Source organism: Protopterus annectens, chromosome 3.part0, assembly GCF_019279795.1.
Source record: "Protopterus annectens isolate FY-2018-M chromosome 3.part0, PAN1.0, whole genome shotgun sequence".
Classification (NCBI taxonomy): Eukaryota; Metazoa; Chordata; order Ceratodontiformes; family Protopteridae; genus Protopterus; species Protopterus annectens.
In genome coordinates, this window is record NC_056731.1 from 625,625,352 (window position 1) to 625,647,017 (window position 21,666).

Here is a 21,666-nt window from a genome sequence, read left to right on the forward strand (position 1 = left end):
AGTGGGTGTTGCTTCTGGCTGTCTCTGCCAGACCATCATATTATATAACATGCTATACAACTACACATCAGAAAGCCTTTTCCAGTAAAGCTTAGGAATACTGGAAGGCTCCACTATTTGGATCATTGCATCACAACTCTGCAAAGTATGTTTTACTATAGACATTCTTTTTACATCTGAATGATTATACTTCTCTTCACTTATTTTGTGTGGTTGGTATAATAATGTTATCAGCATAAGTTGTAGATGGTAGACAAACATCAGGCATAGACATGTGAGAGAATAAGCGGAGGGGGTATCATATGCTTATTATGGTCATCGCTTGCCTTTCCTCAGTAACTGTGTTCACCACTGAGGTGTTTTCATGGTCCTATGTTCTGCAGAGATGGGAGGCACAGTTGACACACACCTGCCAGATGAGTGCATCATGTACACTCCAAGCATGTCAGACATAAGGCATGACTGATCACATCGTCTGCATTGCATATGACCTGAGAGATGACAGAACAGCACTTTATATAGTTGATATACATCAGCATACTGGGACTGTTTGGTACTTGATTTCTACATGGGTACAGTCAAGACAACAAGGACTGCTAGGAGAGTTGTGGTGTTACAGGACCCATGCGTAGTTTCATGATATTCTTTGGCCATTGCAGGGGCATAGTATGTTCCCAAGATATGCAACAGTATTGTTCAGTGAAATGATGCAGTAGACTGAATGGTAAAGGCCATGACATGCATGATGCAATATCCTGTGGATGGTGTCCACATGGTTGTAAATAAATCACTGTCTCAGAAAACTTATACCATCTACGTGTGTACAGTAGAGACACTGGCTCCCTGAACAGTATAGTTTTGGTTAGCATAGGCCCATCAAACTAACAAATTACTGACGTTCTACACAAGGTACTTACTGTAAATCACTGTCATTTACTCTATGAGGCAATTGGTTGTTGTCTTGACAACAGACACCACGTTCCCAGTCAGCTGTGGTGTACAGTCTTCATTTGCCTTATTATCATGATTCTCAGCATGTGTCACAATCAAATCAGAGAAAGAAGAAGATATTCATCTACTTCAAGTCACTTGTTTTAATTGCTGATTTCATTCCACTGTATCTATTAACATTATTCTGGGTGCCCTTAATGTAGTCTTCATTGTATTATGGTGAGATTTCTTGGGTTTTCTGAATTTGAAAGCCATTCAGCAGACGCTCACTGAGTGCAAAGGATGTACAGTGAGCTTAAAGCACTTATAAAGCCACCACTCCACTTCTTTGTGTTTCCTTTCCTTAAAGCAATTGTTTTATTCAAATCTTGTTATAGTTGGCTTTGATTTTGATGTGAGCATTTATAATCTTTAGCTAGAGATAAACTTGAAACAGGAAATAGCACAAAAAAATCACACTTCTAGTCACAATACAGTAATTAGAAGCATTGTTTTGATTGCTTGACCTTGTTAAAGTACATTTATAATGAAACAAAACTCTCCTAAGCAGATGCAAAACTTTGCAGAAAGGATCACAATAAATGTATAAATAACAAATAAAAGTTCAAAAAGAAATCGCACTTACATTCACAAGACAGTAATAAGTACTGTGTTGACTGCTTGGAGTGACTCTTGTAAACAAACAAACAAAGCTCAGACACACATACACACACACACACACACACACACACACACACACACACACACACACACACACACACACACATAGAGCATTTATATTTTAAATTACAGCATGCTATGACTAAGTGAAATGCTTGTAAAAACAGAAGGTACAGTAGAAGTGAAATTGTCTATATATGCGCAGCTATCGAATAAACAAGAAAAAATATAGAGAAGGTACTTAAAGCAGAGTGAAATGTAGGATATAGGTTGATTAATGACTGGTTGATGAAACAGATGTTCATACACGGGTGGGGAGGTGAAAAAAGTGTGAACAAGCTGAAAATAAATTTGTTGTTTTTTGTTGCCCAGGAAGGTCAAATGGGATAACTATCAATCTACCTGGTACAGGAATAGAACTCACACTTTTCTCCAGCAAAGGAAAGTATGTGACCTGCTATGCCACTGACATTGCAGTTTTACCTCCTCCTATGTGCAATATCACAGCTGAGTAATACTGTTTACATTATCTCAGAGCACTTGAAAATATATTATATAACCTGTTTTTCAGAATAATTATTATACATAATAGCAATTTCCCTTCAGCAGGATTATACCTTGTAAAATCCTTTAACTGCATTAATGAATAGTTAGATGAAAATAGACCATTTAGCTGCATGCCCTAGTAAAAGAACATCTTAATAATTTATATTACTGATGGTGCGTAGTGGTGTGTGTGTGTGTGTGTGTGTGTGTGTGTGTGTGTGTGTGTGTGTGTGTGTGTGTGTGTGTGTGTGTGTGTGTGTGGGTGTACAATAAAGTATGCTTTGTGCCCCTAGTCTGTCTGTACTTTACTTTTATATCTCTCTATAAGGCACAGAATGCAAAATATTTGTTACGAAAAAAATCAACTCTTGTAGGACAGAAGAGATTGAAAAGAATACTATGGAATCCAAAAATAAAACAAAACCAAAAGCAAATAGAAGAGGGATGTATAGCTCTGCTGGAATTCAGAGATAGTTGGCACCAACTTTATGCAAACTGAGCAAGAATTTTTGAGGTGGAGCATGGGTGAGACTGTCATATTGGTTAGGGGAAATTTTGTTTTTATACTCTGGAGAAGAATGTCTACACCACAGTTTCAGACACAAGTACCACATAACAGTCTATATTTTCTAACACTGTGGACCACAAAACATCTGTATAAGGTACTATTCCACTTTGAAAGAAGGCAATGTCACCATGTCTTATTATGCATCTTTGTGATCCACAGAGGAAATCAGAAAGCTATACTTTAGAAAGGAAGTGAAGGGAGGAACACATGTGGTTCAGTCTGTGTAACTGTGTAGAAGACCTTCGAAATGTAAAATATGTGTTTTAAGACATGCTATGAAATTGGTGGGAGTTAAAGAACCAGAGGTACTTGTATTGTAGTGTCATCTGGTCAAGACTATTTTCTTATACTGAAACCTGCATCTCATGATAAACTCCTTTTTTACATCTTTTATTTACTTCCAGTTTACAACCTGTTAGTTATTTTACTACTGTGTGATCTGTTTATTGTTCATGATCTTATTATTCTATAAATTCAACACTTCCTCTTGGGTTACTACAGGCTAAAACAGACAGTGAGAGGAGAAAAAGGCAATTGAAACTTCAGCCCATTAAAAAAATGCACCAGGTCTATTGCTGTAGAAAACATAATGCCCTGACAATGATCCAGGCAATCTAGATTCAATCAGATGCATCGACATGTTTTGGAGCTGCTGACAAAAGGATAGTGTGCTCATGCTGGGGGGGGGGGGTACTTTGGTTGTCCAGTGCCACCAACCATTGCAGGAGGGGCAGTGACACAAGAAATGGCCATGGAATGGACATTCAGCCACCAAGCTGCATATGTGGTAAGACTTACTATGGGTGCATAGAAGTGTGCAATGGAAGAGAGAGGCATCATGTTCCCTTTGGTGGCATGAGTTACACATTTTCCATCTGAGGGAGGAGTTAGAATATATAATGGGCACCTACACTGTTGGGATACCAGCAAAAACAAAACACAAACCAACCCCTCATGGCTACCAGAATGATGATCCCTCCAGATGGATATTGCCTCATGTATTGGGAATGCTCAGTGTGCATATGTGTGTGTGTGGGGGGGGACAAACAGTATCTAGTTCAGCTGGGTAATGTTTGATGTTGATAGTAAACAGGCATGGGGAAAAGCACATATAAAAGCATTTTTGCCCCATTATCCATTGTATGTAATTATTCTGTTTCCTATAGTAAAATCTATTTGTCAAATTTCACCTACTGATACACACAGAAATCCCACCAGCAGTCATTTACTGTGGTAAAGTCTGCCTGCTAAGATTCAAATCACTTAGTTAAAACAGATTAACTGAATGCTAAGTTACTATTAATCTGTAATTGCACCACAGGCATATTTTCTTAATAAACAGAAATAAGCAAAGAAGGATAAGTGAAAAAGAAGGAAATATTATGGCATCTATCCTCTGTAGATGTGAATGCACGGATTCAGAGTTTATTTTTAAAATAAATCTCATCACTACCTTGCTAAATTCTGAATGCTGCCATCAATATTCACAATGTTCACAGCTTCTTGGAGACAGTATCCCTGCTTCTTCATCAGCATTATTCTGGAATTGTGTAGCTGATTCTATGATTACCACTCAAGTGTACCCACCTGTTATTCCTCTGCTTGAGACTGGGGCACCAGTAGGAAAAAGGGTGAAAATAGTTGTTACCTACAGTCTTCCTGATGACAGAAAACAGGGAGCTCTAACACACGGTCACACTTGCAAATGTCTACTGCTTTATTTGAAAAGAAAAGCATCTGAATTATATTTACATAGTTATGGACCAGAAGACCAGGCACCAGATGCTTACCAGTACCTTGACATATTGCACCTACCTATGCCCTGCATGGATGCCTGCTGTGGAAGCACACTCCTCCACCCTCTCAGCTGGCTCATCTTCTACTCCTTGTAAACATATATCAGCCATCATTACTGGAGCCCTAGTTCTCAGAGCACTGTTCTGTGCAGCAGGGACCACAACACAAATATCCTACTGCATACCCCCAGAGCACACTGCAATGCACTGCTGGATATGTACAGGCAGCTGAATTGAGACTTCAGCACTCCAAGCACATGCTCAGTGACACTGTGTGTCTGTGGTAGTGCAGTGCTGTATGGGGTTTGAGGATGGGGGTCATCAGACATGTGCCCAAATGTGGCATCAACTACAACAGACTACAGTGAAACACCATTATGAATGGCCTGCTACCTATTTTCAAAGTACCAGACCTTCATGGTCTCTAGGGTTGGTAACATGGTGCATGTGTAACTATCAAGTAGATGAAACTGTGCACAGTCCCCACATATGAAACACTGATATAGGTCACATGTGTGCAAGATGTGTGTTCATAGAAACTGTCTGGATATTGAACAGATACCTTACATGTAATACCCTGTGTACGGTACACCACCTTATGGCTGGGGGCCTGGAAAGGAGTGGAAATCTTTCCAGTTGCTATACTGGACAATGGACACTATGCGGAGCAGATGTGGACTTGAAGGCAATATGGGTGCAATGACTGGCCCAAAGATGTTAAGGAAATGGGCTATATTGTGGAATGTTCACAGAGGAGTGGGTCTCTCCTATACTGTCCATGGGAACCAAATGTTCTCCTCGACATGCATCAGCATCATATCTAGGAGCTGGTGTAGGATTCATGAGGTTGAGGCCTGTGAATTTCCTAGCACACACGCGCGCACACACACACACACACACACACACACACACACACACACACACACACACACACACACACACACACACAGCTAGATACTGAAATGTCCTGATAGCAATACTGATTATTACGCAAATCTTCCTGTCCACTGGGATAAGCATTCAGTGCATCCCTTTGAGCCCATGCGAGGATGGCCCCAGTCCTCTAGTTCCAGTATGATATCTCTGTTCACATGGTTGTAGATAACTATGTCCTAGTGAGCAACTGATAGGCTCTTCCATAAAATAGAGGGTGTCAGCATGCAACATCATGGACAATGGTATCTAAAGCAGAAATTAACACATGCTGACTAGCTAAATGTAGATGTTATTCCTGGCATATTAGTGCTTGCATTATACCTCTTCAATGAGAAATGATGGTGTACAGGTAAGCTGATTGCTGTGGTTCATTACACTAAATTTTCAGATTTCAGAATCACGTTGCTTTGCTTGACTTCATCATTTGAATATGCAGTGGCTCTCATTAGCATTCCAGCACTCATTTACATGCCATTGTGCTATTACTTCCATACATTGCATGCCACTCTATTTTTCCTCTAGTGTGATTGTGCTAAATGTGTCTCTGAATCACCACTCCATCTATGTAATTGGTTGTCAAACTATTTCACTAAACACAGTGTGCTCTTTGCTTCAGAATAACCCAATTCAGAGTTCCTTATAGTAACGTTTTGTTTGAAAATCTTTTTTCTGTTCTTTATAATTTACAGTCCTGATTTGTGCACTGCTAAATAAAACTGTCAGTTTCAGTGGTCAACTTGAGACTAAACAAGCTGAAAATAAATTACACGCTCACTTCTAATTACCATATCCATTCTATACAAAATAGCGGTACTTCTGCCTGTCAACAGGTATGGAAATCTAGGATTTGCATTTTAGCTTTGAATATTACTAAGACCTTAATCATATCCATGGTCCAGATTCATGAATGGCTAATTTCCACTCAGCTATCATGTGCGCTACATGCTGTGATGTTCACTAAATAGAGTGTTACTTCATATTTATTAAATGGCTCTACACATTGTGTAGAGCTGCCAGAGGTAAGCAGCAGAGTATGAAAGCATAATCAGCTGAAGTACATGTTAATTAACCAATGCAAGTTATTGGAGCCATTCAGGAAGCTGTAAAATAATCATGTAGAGATAGTGTAGCTCTTTGCAATAAACTTCAAAACCTACTGGAACACAGCCGCCATCACCCTATGAAAAAAAAAACAATGTTAGGGGTGCTGCTGATCTCTTGCATGTGCATGTGCAACAGGCTCAAATCTATGCTACTGATGCTGCTGATAGACCTCACCCAAGGAGAAGAAGGGTGTTCAGACCCATTTAACATATTGTGGACTGCATGATATTGAAATAATAGAGCAATACAAGGTTGTTAGGGAAACACTACAGGAACTCTGCAACCTCTACCATCCCCATCTCAGACTCAGGTGAAATCAGGTGTCTTGACTATCTGGTCAAGGAAGGCATGTGTAGCATCAAGGATATTAGCTACTGGTACATTCCAGAGACCCACAGGTGATATACTAGGGGTGTTACAAGCCTCAGCCTCCAGAATATTGCACAAATGTCTCAATGTTGTGCTACAACATGCAATGGAGTACATCTATTTTCTACACACACCTGAGTAGACACCAAGAACAATGCAGGAATTTTATGCCTTAGCACTCCTCCCTGATGTCTTGGGTGCCATAAACTGCACTCACATAGAAATAACAGCCCCACCTAGTAAACCATGAAAGACATACATCAACAGGAAGGAATTCCACTCAGTCAACTGCCAGGTTGTGTGTAATGCCCAAGGGATCATTCTCCATGTCTGTGCTGGCAACACATGCATTGACCATGACTCAGAAATATGGCACACCTCGCAGCTATACACAAGGTTTGTTAGGGGTGATGTCCCACAAGGCTATCTACTAGGTGATGCAAGTTATGCACTGGAACCATGGTTCATGACACTCATCAGAAATGCACCCACACCCACAGAGGAATGATATAACAATGCCCACACTCTAGAAACATTATAGAACATGTTTTTGGCATGCTGAAGTCACAGTACCACAGTCTAGACACATCAGGGGGTGCCCTGCAGTACGACTCAGGCACCTGTGCAGAAATTCTCACAGTCTGTGCCATATTGAACAATATCATCTTGAGGAAACAGCTCCAACAGGGACAGCAAGATCCAGAACCACACATTCCTGGACCACAGGCAGGGGCAGCACCTCCAGCACACACAGACAAAGTTACTGGGGAAAAACATCCATCTGCAGAGGTAGCTGGGAAATGTAGACATGCACAATATGCCTTTGCCCTAGATAAGGGACAAAGACTAGTATACACACTCACCACCTAAGACTCAAAGGTTAGCCCACACACTTGGCAATTAAGAGACAGACAATAACACATACACTCACCAGCGAAGGAATACACATAACAACCTAACATACACATATTAAAAGTGATGCTATCTGATGTCCACAAACTTTAGTTACTTATGAAATGTCTGTGTACAGATAGCATCAGACAGAGACAGCCCCAAAGTACATGACTCTTAACTACGGTAATGTCAAGGTAGGTGTGAAACCTGTATTTTATAAATAAGTGTGGAAGAAGATAAACTATGTGCATACTGTCAGTTTATTACCTATCCCCTCTGTGCATCTGACATATATGGAAGCCTAAGTCAAACCCAAATAAATAAAGGCCATGGTACAATCATCATCATTTGCACAGGGTGGGGGGGTTCAGTAGACCAAGGCAGACACCAAAGTAGTGAGTGTGCATGAGTAAGAAACACACAACATTCATTAAAGTATGAAATATCTCAGCGCCAATAACAGGAGATATATCACAGTCAATATTAAGGTTTTCTTATCTTGCATGTGTGTGAGTGAGTTGGTATGGGCAGTTTTAATGCAGTGTGTGTGTGTGTGTGTGTGTGTGTGTGTGTGTGTGTGTGTGTGTGTGTGTGTGTGGTGTATGTGTGCGTATGTGTGTGAGAAAGACAATGTGAAGTCTTGTCAGCTTTGCCAGGGGAAGTCAGGCAGTGGATGTGTAACATATGCCAGCACAGCTACCTGGAATTTTGTACATAATTATATGTTATTTGTGTATCAAAATAATTTTCACAAATGCTTGTGTTGAAAAATGTATTTGTAAAGCTGTTTGTGTTAAAAATGTACCAACCATGTGCTCTGCTGGACAGAAAAATAAATATATATGCATTATTATAACTGTTAATAACTTTGAAAATAACTTGGAATTAAATTACCTGGCTTAGGCCATACAGATTTTATCTTACAGTTCTCAGTGCAGCCAGAGACAAAAAGTCTGTACTAGGATGCTTCCTGCATTGTATTGGGGGTGAACTAATTGCTACTCTGGAAGGGTTGAGGTCTGAAATTGTTTTAGGACTTCCAGAAGCTGCAGCAGATCTTAGCAGGGCTGTGCATGTGTTTGTGTGTGTATGTGTATTATTGATGCATATGTGCTAAATCCTGACAGCTTCTAGCCAAGGGGGGTGGCATGGGAACCAGAAGTCAGATGAACAGATGTGTGTGATGTCATTCTGTAATTCATCACTAAAAATTATATTTTAATACTACGTGATAATTAAGTCTCATTCACTCTGCTCTTGGAACCTAAAATGGAAGGACCCCTCACCTATTTCATCTTGTCTTACTCTAGTAAGTAACCAGGAAATAATAATTCTTTAGTTCAGTCAGAAAAATATAGTGAGATTAGTTAAATGTTGTTTTTCTGCAACTGTGTGAACCTGTCCACCTGTGTTATTTTTAATATTTCCTGTGATTGAAACTCTGGTATTTATTGTAAATAGATGTTTAGTATTTTCATGTCCTTTTATTATTCATTATTAAATATATTTGCAGTTTTCATTGTGGCTGTTTTTCATAGAATATTTTAACCTTTGAGAGTACTTATATTTATTTGGTGACACTGCGGCCCCACAAGAAAGCCTGGCTTTTTGGTCAACACTACCATTCGTATTAATATTAATTTCACTCAGTATAATTGGGTACCCTTATAAGAGCCTTAGAGTAGCTGGCTTTCAAGTGGCTGATGGCAGTGTATTTTATTATTATTTATTATTTTTACATTTGTTAACTGGGTGAGTCTGACTGGGCCCAGAGAGCCCTTTTTCAGCGAAGACCCGAGGACAAAAGCTCCAGGAAAGTAATTAAAAATAAGAAAAACCTAATGATTCAAGTTGTAAGATGCTTAGTACAAAAACACAGAGAAATATACAATATGAATATTTACAAGGCAGCATTTTGAGAATGCAGTAACAATATATTTGAGAAATTTGGTTAGCATTAAATTATTTACAAGGAATGTAGCAATGCCTAAAATAAAAAAAAAAATTTAAAGTAACATTTTGGCATAGTACAACAAAGATGCATTTAATAGCATAAGTGCTAACTGCAGAGAGAGTAATATATGTAGACAGTTTAGGTAGATACCAGGCAGATATGTTAATTGAGAGAAGAAAAATTAATTAGGTAATTTCCTGGCAAGTACATATCCATGCATGTTAGAAATGAATTTTTAGTTGCTTTTTAAATTCGCCACTTTTGGTAGTGGAGTAAAGAGACAATGGAAGTTTGTTCCATTAGTATGCAATTGAATGACTGTAAAGTATTTTTTCAATATTTATGTTTGGCTTGGTCACCTGCAGAAGGTTTTGTTGTGTGCTTCTGAGGTCATGATTGGGTGTGTAGGGTATAATTATGGATGTAAGGGCAGGAGTTGGGGCTATTTAGGATGCTGTGTGCAATTTGTAGTTGTGATATTTGAAGCATGTAGGGAAGCTCAGGGCATCTTAAGCTTTTCAGGGATATACAGTGATGGGATTTGTAGCTATTACTGGTTGTGAATCTTGCTATCTTGTTATAGGTAGTTTTTAGTTTGATTAAGAGATCACTTTGGAGGTTAGTAAGTATGGGAGCAGCATACAGCAGGGATGGTAGAATAAATGTTTGAGCCAGTATAGGTCTAGATTTGTTAGGTATATATTTGTTGTTGTGGTATAGAAGACCTAGTTTTTGATTTTACTTTTTGATACAGTTTAAGATATGTAGATCAAATTTTAATTGGTCATCTATAGCAATGTCAAGCAATTTGGTGTTTGATCAATGGTGATAACTGTATTATCTAAGGATGAGATGGTGAAGTTGTCTTTAGCTGGTCTGAGGTACTTTGGAAGAAAAAGGAGAAGCTTGGTCTTTTGGGGGTTAAGAAGCAGGTTGTTTTCAGTAAGCCATTGTTCTACTAGGTGCAAAGATTGTTGAGTGACAGTGTGGAGAGTTTGTATATTGTTGGAGGTGTTAATAATTGTGGAATCATTTGCATGCTCACAGCAAAAGGCTCTCCGGTTAGATTATCATCTGGAGCGCCTTCTGTGCTGAGTCTGCATGTCCTCCCTGTGGTCAGGTCAACTTTAAAGACATGCAGGTAGGTGCATGTGTGAGTGGGTGTGCCTTCTTTGAAGGTCGGGCACAGGTCTGGCATCTTGACACAGTAAAAATCCACTGCCAATCATAAGCAGACAGGTGATTCGCTGTGATGACCCCTAACACAGAAAAACTGAAAGACGTTACTATTAAGGTAGAGTGGAGACATGAGACATGGAGGTTATTTGTAAATATGTTAAAAAGTAGGGGGCCCAGGATAGAACCCTGGGTATCCTGAGTCTTAACAAGATGGAAAGGGGAGAAGGATGTTTGCCATCTAATGGACTGGTATTTGTTTGAGAGGTAGCTGTTAAACCAGGAGGTAGTGGAGGTAGAGAGCTGAGAGTTGTAGGTTGGAAAGTTTGTTTAGGAGGATGGGATGAAAAACAGTATCAAATGCTCTGGATAGGTCAAGGAATAGTACTGATATGAGTTTATTATTATCTCTGGATTGGGCAATGTTATGTGTGAAAGATAGGAGGGCAGTGGTAGTACTGTCCGAGGGTCAAAAACTGTGCTGTGTGGGTGTAATTAGGTTTGTCTGTAAGAGGTGGTTTAGTATTTGTGTATGTATACATTTTTCCAGTATCTTGAATAAGGGGGATAATATGGCAATAGGCCTGGAATTTGAGGGTTCTGTTGAATTTCCTCCCTTGTGGAGGGGTATTATGAAGAATTTTTTCCAGATATCTGGTACTGTATTTTCTTGGATGGATCTATTGATAAGTATAGATACAGGGTATGCTATGGATTCAGCTGCATGTTTGAGAAATAATGGAGGGAGTTTGTCGGTTCATGGGGAACAAGGTTTGAGTTTGTTATGAAGTGATCTAATGAAGGAAGTTGCTACGGGTTCTAGGGAGAATCAGGGAAGATATGAGGTAGGAGGTGGATTCTTTATATCAAGAGTTTCTGGTTTAGTAAACTTTTCTATTGTTTTGATGAAAAAGTTGTTAAGTACGCTTGCAGTTTCATTATAAGGTTTGTTAGGGAAGGGGTTTGGTGAAGAGTATTCCCTGGAGATAGTAGCTTGTTTATTGAGTGCCAGAATTTCTTTGGTTTGGAATGTGGATTGCTCAGAGATTTTTGATAACATTTTTTTTGTCTAGTAGGACCTGCTTTTTTGTTTGGCTGTGAATCTGTTTATATAAGTTCAGATGGAAAGTTGAGTTGTTATTTTTTTCCATGCTGTCCAAGCACTGTCTCTTGTTCATAAGTGATTGAGTTGCATGATTTCAGTCATTACATTTTAGCCTAATTTTTCTAATGGAAGCCAGGGTTTTAAGGATTTCTAGGAATAAATTGTTGAAGCTTTGGACAGCTTCATTAAGGGGTAATGTGTGTAGGAATGACCAGTTTACACTGGACAGTAATTCATTTAGGGTGACAGGGTTGTAGTTTTTAAGGTTATGAGACTCTTTGTATTGGTGTCTCTTGTTAAGATTGGGAGAGTGTCTTACTACTGAGGTAGGGAGGTGGTCACTAAGGGAGCTAGGTCAGGTAGAAGGGTTATGATAACACTGGGGCTTGGATACTAATATCCACTTGCTAACTGAGCCATTTTGGAAATTTTTTTGCTGGTGCTTGGGTGAGGTGATCAGCCAGGTAAAACCATAAAGGTTTATAGAGTAGCTAGGGGATGCAGTATTAACAAGGTTCTAGTCAATATTCATATCCCTAAGGGTGATGGTTTCATATGGAATGGATATAGATATCCAAGAAAGAAACTGCTCGAGTACGGGAATATTTTTACCTGGGGTATGTAGATTGCTGCAATGACAATTTTTGTATGTTGGTTTAGGTTACAGGCTGCTATAAGTATTACAGCAGGCCAGAAATCAGGAATCACTCTTGAGAGGGATGAGATAGACAGAGCTGGTCAGAGTAGAGTATAGCTACTCCTCCGCCCTCTTTTTACTTCTACCAAGTTGAACAAAATTATAACCAGAAGGGAGAATTTTGCAGTTTGTAATATGAGGTTTTAGCCATATCTCAGACAGAGCACGTATATCTGGGTTATACTGAGAAATCCAGGTGTGAAGAAGGGTACTTTTATTGACAATGCTTTGTATAGTCATTCAAAAAAGATAGATTTTTGGAGGCTTGTGATTGGAATGAGTTATTTGTGAGGTAGCTGGAAAGGGGGGTTCTGTATAAGTATGGTTATAGTGCTGTTGGCAAGGGCCAGGGCTGGGGTGAATATCACCAGAAAAGAGAAGTATTGTGCTTTGAAGTATTTATATGAAGAAATATTTGCAAAGGAACTGATCTTTTGTTTTGATGAGAGGTTGGGCATCTGGTATGTACTTTTCTTTGGACTTGTAAAATTATATAGCCGAATGGTTAAATAGAGAGGGGGCAATAGGGGTGGAGTACTTGTATGGTGGGCAGCGGGATAAGAGAATGTGAGAGATGGGGTGGTAAGCAGGTGAGAAGTATGGTAAGTGGTTAGAGCTGAGAAAAGAATTAGAAATAGGAAGGAGAGAAATAGAGTTTTGAAAGGTATAGCCATGATTTAGTTTTATCTCAGAAATAATGAAGGGGTAACAATTTAAAGTTAGTAGAAGAAATCTGAATTAACTGAAGGAGTTATCTAAAGTGAGTGACTGAAAGAGTTAAAAGCAGGTAAGGCCCAGGAAGGATGGGGAGTTGGTGTTACATTTAATCGTGATGTGGGGTATGAGTATAGGAGAGGGATGTCTATTGGCTAGTACGGAAGTGGGGCAAAGCAGGTTTAGCTATAAAGGAAATTATGTCAGGGGTGGGTGGGAATGTGGGGAGGGTAGAGGAGTAGAGTGAGCCTGAGCGCAGAAAGGGCAAATGGAGCAGGATGAGCCAGAAAAACTGGACCAGGCCAGCTTCAGAGAAAATAATCAGGACAATCAAGCTCAGTAAATTCTAGGTCAGCATATCACAGTATCTTCCTAATAACTAGAAATCTTGTGCTACTAATCTAGTACAGTATGGTGAAAAGTACCAGCATTTCTATAGGGAAAAACAATACTAGTATGGGCTGCAGGTATATAGGTAAACCTTTTCTAAGAGTAAGAAAGTCGTTTTAAGTAATTTACCTAGGAGTACAATAAGAAGAGAAAGCAATGGGGGTGGGGAGTGGGGACCAGTAGTGTGCATGCTTACAGTAAAAAGCTATAGCAAAATGTCTTCAGTTTAAATGACAGATTAAATATAACTCTAACATACACTAATTTAGCAGTGTAACTACCTTATAGTCAGGGCAGATGGGAGCATAGCTAGTAAATCTATGCCAACCTTTCCTAGGTGTGTGTTTGTGTGTGTGTGTGTGTGTGTGTGTGTGTGTGTGTGTGTGTGTGTGTGTGTGTGTGTGTGTGTGTGTGTGTGTGTGTGAAAATCAAATCTCAAAGAATGTGTGTGTCAGCTGCTTGGAGCAGAGACATGAAGCATTGTTTCCACAGAGAGGGTGCTGGAGGACTTGGCTTGTACACTCAGCTGAGGACAACCCTACACCTGTGTCAGTGGGAGACATACTGGAGATTTGGAGAGACAGAGAGAGAGAGGACCAAGCCCCCAGTCTGACTGTGTTCCCTGTGTGCTCTTGAGGGAAGCTGTGCTTGATGCAGAGAGCTGCATCTGGAAATACTGGGTATATTTATTTTTGTTCCAAGTGAATGTTCCCCTCCATTGCCAGTGGTGAGGATTCAGGCTCCTTGATTACTGGCCCAGAGTGGGAACATCACAGTCTGCATGAACACAATCAAGCTCTGTGCTAGCACTATGTTCTGGCATTCAGACAGGTGTGAGCCCTGCATGGTAGAGTTATCAGTTCAGTGTCATTGCTCTGACCATGCAAACTGCCTCTGTCAGGAGTTGCACTACCATTTCCACGCCCACAGTGCAAAGTGGGGGTGCTACCTCAATGTGACCAATGTCTGCTGGACAAGTTCTCTTCAGGACTACGTCCAGGATGATTCCTCATTGCCTATGACATCTGTGTATGGAAACTTCAATTACTGGCAGACTAGTGCCAGTACAGGAGCAGAATTTGGCAAGGCCATGTTGGATCACCAGAGGATGCTGTGGCTCTATAGACACGTGGATGTCAGCCCGCCCCAATAGATGTTGCATCACAGACACTGTCCAATCCAGTGTGTCACTCATCCTATCCAGTGAGTCATCAAATGGTTGAGGCAGTCACACAATAGCAAATGATAACACAATATTTTGATGTAACTATACTAAGTTGGACAGCATAGCAAGAAATGGCATATGTGCAGTATAACAGCAGTGAATTTTTAAAACTGCATCCATCACAAAATTCATTTTTTCCATTGCATGTCAAAATACATTGAAAATATGAATATGTAAGCAGTTTCCAAAGAGGGTAAGCATAACTTATGATATAGAGCAGTAATTTCTAGAACAACCTCCTCCAAGTAACTAGCAGTAATGGTCTGTCTGTATCCAATCAGTCTTCCATCCTTCCATTTCCATACCCACAGCATTAGCTTTATATACAGCAAATTCAGCCCTCTGAGCACTGTGATAATGCAAATGAAGCATTAAATCAATAGAATTCTTGAATACCAACATTCTCACTTGTGTAGGGAAGGTAAACATCATGTTAGTAGCTACACAACTGTATACACACGCCCTAGGACGTCAGGTAAGAGCAATGGCAATTTTTAGCTGCTAATGGCTTGTTAGTGTTAATGATTACTCTGACTACAACAACAAGCAATACTGAAAAGTTTCTTCTCTTTAAAGTGTGTGCATCATACATTGTAAACTTAGAAAAGTGGAAGCACCTTGAGAGCTATGAGAACAACCTTAATAATGTTGATATTCTTGTAATAATACCACATCAATCTCTGCTCAAAGATCTTTCTAAAATGCTGATCAACTATATTACACATTGAAACAAAGATGCAAAAAAATTACCATGACATTGCATTTCTGAAGTTAAGCTGCGAGGAGGGGAAGGTGTTCAGAAAATAAGAGAAGAAGTTGCTGGCAGTGTTGGCAATCTGACATTAATATGGTTTGGACTATTATTAACACGTATTTGCCAGTTTCACATTAATCTAGACATGCTCAAACAAATCAGAGAGGAACACTTTTCTGGCCCTGTGTTGATGGCAAAGAGTGATAAGAAACACAATAGACTGTGTTTTGTTATTGCACTGACTTGAGGGTTCACTTCCAGACAGTGTGCTGTCTCTCATAGTTAATGCATATTTTCTGAGAATATAATCAAGTTGTAACACACACAGATATATAAGACTTCATAATCCCGTCTTTTCATTATCATTCTTCAATATTTGTTAATACTGACTGTGTGTGTGTGTGTGTGTGTGTGTGTGTGTGTGTGTGTGTGTGTGTGTGTGTGTGTGTTCCTCATTTGCATGGGTTTTGCCAAAATTCACTGTTGACTGGCAGCATTATGAAGCAATGAATGAAAGTCCACTGCTCAAGGTACAAACTTAGAAATTTAATTTGGCATGCCATTAGTAGAGCATTTTAGAGTGGCATGTGTGTACTTTGCTGCAACTCTCTCAGCAGCTGTAAGAGAAGAAATTCTGCATCATATCTAACTTTAATTGCAGCACATGGGTAACATTAAATACATTTAAAGAATCAGGAAAGTGGATGCAGAGTTTGAATTTAGGTTGAAGCCCCATGTTGCTAGGAGGGTCCATATCATTTCATTGAAAACTAATTTCATTGAAGCTTAATTCATTGACACATATTCACTGAAAGCTCACTTCACTGAAAACCCAATTCACTGAAAGCTCACTTCACTAAAACCCAATTCACTGAAAGCTCACTTCACTAAAACCCAATTCACTGAAAGCTCACTTCACTGAAAACCCATTTCACTGAAACTCATTTCGTTGAAAGGTATATATGGCCTTTTCCCCACTGTTGTGCGATCCTGGAGTTAGTATATAAAGCAATGGGGGTGTGGGGGGCACAGCCCCCCCCCACATAAATTGGTTATATGTTGTCTTCTGGAAGAATTTATTCATTACACTTGTAAGTATCCATCTATATGCTTTTGGGTTTTTAGTGAAGTGAGCTTTCAGTGAATATGTCAATGAATTAAGCTTCAATGAAATGAGCTTCCAATGAAATGATATAGGCCCTGCTTGGAATGTTTGCAACAGATGTAAAAAAGGCAGCTTGTTTTTTGTTGTGTGGAATAAAACTTGTTCCATATGTTTAATTTTGCCTGTGTAATAGCTGCACTGCTTAGCAGAGTGTAAACAGGACTCACAGTTGACAGAAAGAGTGAACACTTTAATTTCTATGATCTTCATTAGCGCAAACAGTTTTGTCACCACTGCATGGTATTTCTAATGAATGAGTGACGTGCACATGACGTATACCTGTTTCTGTGGGAGAAGTCGTAAACACAGTGACTTTGGTCTCACAAGAAAGTTACTCTGGTGTTCAAATCCATACTGTGCAAAGGGAATGTGATAATTATTACTCTATCTGTATGATTTACTTTCATCAGAACTTTGTATGCTTTTTTTTTCTTATTTTGCTTTCCACATTTGTTTGCTGCTGAGCAGTGCACAATCAAGCTTACCTGCTTAAGGAAAAAAAGTGAAACATTTTATTTGGGCAGCCTTCTGTAGTGCAAACAGGCTTAACAGCAATGCATGAATGTCAGAACTCTTGACAGTCTTGAGTGGAAAACATCCACCTGCCATCTAACTGTCTGTATAGCACAAGGTGTAAGGGCACTTGCTATGGAGACAGAGCACATGTAATCTAGGGTACAAATCCTGGCAACATTATTTACACAGGGTGTGCCAGAATGCAATGTCTAACAACACATTGATTAAGAAGGTAACATTACATACAGATGGCTATCCTAATTATGTTTTTTGCAATAAATGTCTCAATGTTCTGTTAAATACATTTTTCTAAGTAGCATTAGCATATCTCATACATGATTTAGTTATGAAACCCAGTGGAATGTGTGTGTAATCGTTTAAGCAGGAAAATTATGATGAATTAAAAATGCACTTGCATATCTATGATGGGCAGAAAAATAAGTTAAAATCACATTCTCTCCTCAAAAAGCCCTCTGTGTTTAGGATGCTATGTGTAGTGAAGTTTGTATGTATCATACCCCAACCTGTATTAATCAGCTCACGAAACTCTATTCATCTCACAAACATTTACCAGCAGTAATATTGCTTCTTTCATGGGATTACTCACAGGGCATCCAATATGTCACACCCATACAAGCCTATCTGAAGTATATCTCCATTCATACTGAATGCAGTTGATCTGTAATGAAGATAATTAATTTGGAATTCTCCTGTAGCACTGACGAATAATCGCATTTCTTGAAATTTATGCATTATTTCTTCCATAGGTTTGAGTCCCGCATTGGTCAACTAAGTTTTTATAATGTATAATTCCAGACAGTTATGCATCACGTCATCCTATTTAACCTCCAAAACACCAAGGATAACAATCAAAACCACTGAGCCTGTCAGTGTTAAAAGTATGAATAGGTTGTGCATCACACATGGCAAATCTCACTGCCATGTTTCACACCTTCATTGCTATTTGATAAAATACCTTCCTCTTTGTTTGCAAATGCCTCTCTGTGCTTTCCATCATGCAAATGCAACTGGCATTGTTGTGTACTTTTGTGCACTAGCTGTTAAATGCGAGGTTATAATTTGGCTCCAATTCAAAATTAGAGTTGTTCCTTGACTTGTACAGGTATGGCTGTTGCAGGAGATGATGGTGCTGAAGTTAAAGCACAGAGGTGGGGTTTTGAGGAGTCCAGGATTTTTGTGGCACTACTTGTGAAATGATGTTGCTGTAGGCTGCTGCAGGGAAACTATATTGGTCTCACTATAATAACTGATGCTTGCAACAGATTAGCCAAGACTGTCATCTCACACACTGGAGACAATTGTCAGTACCACTATAGTGACCTGAAATGGTGCCAGAAGGACCACCTTAGCTGGTGTCAGGATGTATTTAGAACTGCTGACATCCCTTAGTAGTGTAAGTACACTGACCTATCTGTATTAAATGATACAGAATACAGGACCCAGCCATGACTGTTATTCAATATGCTTTTATGTCTCTTCTTCTCTTCCTCTGTGTTGAACAGCTGCTGAAAACATTGCAGCAAACAGGGAGGTGTACCAAGAGAGGTTAACTCACCTCAGAGAGGCATGGAGTACATATGTGTTAGGACTTACTGTAAGCATATTAACTATTGTAATTGTATGCAGTATGACAGTACTGAAATAAATAGTTGTATTTATGATAACATAGAAGTGAAGCTGATTAATAGTACAACAGAGTAATATGTTCCCATCATACCTGCATGTGGCAAAGCTGTATAGAGTTGATAATTATAACTGTTTATCTTTTGAATTTGTATAGTAATGTGATATGCCATGGATCTAATTCTCTCTTTTTTTTGTCTTACCCCACCCCTTCTATCCCTTAATTTTTTTTTTTTTTTTTTTTGGTGGGGGGATATATTATATACCTGAAAAATATTTTGTTGTCATACATTTCTGCTCATAAAAACTGACGTAGCACAGAGAAGTAGAACAACCACTGCAGACTGGCCTGCCATCCCTCCACAAGTTGCACCACTAACACCCAGAACTTTAGTGTCCCAAGCTGTCAATGGTGCCTTCACAACCCCTGCCTACCTACCCCATCTGAATCAGGTAGCTCTGCCCCGGCAGCTGTTATACTGGCACCCTCCAGGAATAGTACTGGCAGAGGTGATGATTTTGTCACCCACCAAGAGTTGACAGGGCTTGTGGAGGGTATAAAGAAAAGTGTCCTTGATGCCCTAATTGGTCATGTTGAAAAAGTGTATCATCACATTGCAAGACAATACCATGTTAAGCACTGAGACAGGAAACTAAGACAGGAGACAGTAATGACAGTTCTGAGGGTGACGACTAGGTTCTCACTGCTCTCAGGCTTGATGTGGGTGTACCTCCAATGTCCCCTACCTATGTCCAATCATGGTGTCCCCCAACCTTTTGTGTTTATCACTGTCCTTGTCTGTTTTGCTTGTCCTGTATATCTGTACCTGCTTCCTCACCTAACCTAAGCACCTTTCCAAACAGCCATTTTCTACATAACAAAAGGACAAAAAATGGGCACCTATCATGCAATAAATAAATAAATAATGACCCATACATAGCTCTCCACTTCACCTATGTGTCTTCTTGACACACTTGATTGGGTACAATTGGCTGTACAACATTATTCTGTTGTTGTCAGTGAGGTGACAGTCCAGTAACTGTGCCTATCCTTCTACATTTATATTGGGAAGAAGTGAATAGGTATGGTTGCTTCCTACTACCTTCCTGCAAATTTATCTGTTCTTTCCCCTGTGACCTCCTTTGTGTTCCCCCCCATTTTGCCACTTTCCTGTCAACCCCTTTTTCACATGTTTAATCTGGTCAAAAATAGAATCACATACAACACACATGGCCAGAAATGGCCCAGAAGAAAGCCTTGAGTTTTTGTGCTCAGCTTTTGCATGGAGTTTGGCATTGCACAACAATGCCAAATGACAGTGAATGGCTGTTCATGTCCCATGTTAAAAACCTATTCAGTTGTTCCCATCACCCAGAGAAGTCCGGTTATCCTTACACAAAGGTGCTTAAACATGCTGTGCTATTGGAATACAAAATAAAGGCACACTAAAGGAAATTATTGTCAGCCGTTACTCTAACAGTTCTTTAACTATTGGGTGTAACCAAGAGCAACATTCTCTGTGGAATGTTGATATAAATCAGTTGTCTGAAGATTTATTTTTGACCATAGCATCAAAGGTTCGATTCCAGATGTATGTCACATTATTTCTTATGGTGATGTTGTACTTCTATGATATGTTTCATGACATATGTCTTACTTTTTATCCAGTTAAGCATTTGCCAACACATCCATGGCTATAAGGAAGATTTAGTAAACCACCCTTACTGTAATCATGTCTTCATCAGGTTTTGCCTGTCCTCCAACTTCTTGATCCCTAGAACCATCACTAACTGATACAGAGCATGACTGATAAATACTGAGGACACACCATAAAGATGTACATTAATGACCCAGAACACCACCCTTTCATTTATGTCCCTATATCTGTCTTAATATTCACCCGTTCTTTATCACCCCTTTGTAGTGTTGACTATTCATCAGGCTGATGGATGTAAATTTCATGATATGACATTTTCAGTCTGCAATTATTTTGCTGAAGAATAACACCTACATTACATCTTCCATTGGCTAAATAGATTACCACTGTCCCTTCAAAGGTGTGATTTTGACATGTGTGAAGTATTATTTCCTTGGTGGGATGTAGCAATAATGATTAAATCTATTAACTTAACTTTTTATCTCAACAACAATTTGAATCTAACATTAGCTGAAACTCTTACTGCCTGTTTTTCAAGTGCCTTTCCTGTGAATGTGTGGTCTATGTGTGACACCTGTGCCCTGGCCCAACAATTAAGGAGCCTCAATCCTCACCACTAACACCAGTGATGTGCGTCTCATATAGGAGGAAAGGATAACAAATACACTCAGTAAAGTGCAATTTCCCTTAAAAGCACACAGAGATCACAGTCCAGGGCTGGTTGCTCCCTTGCTCTCCAGGTCCCCAATAAGACTCCCCACTGGTACAGCTATAGGGTCCAGATCTCAGCCTAGTGGGCAAGCTAAAACCTCTAGCACCCTATCTGTCCAACCAGTGGTTCGTG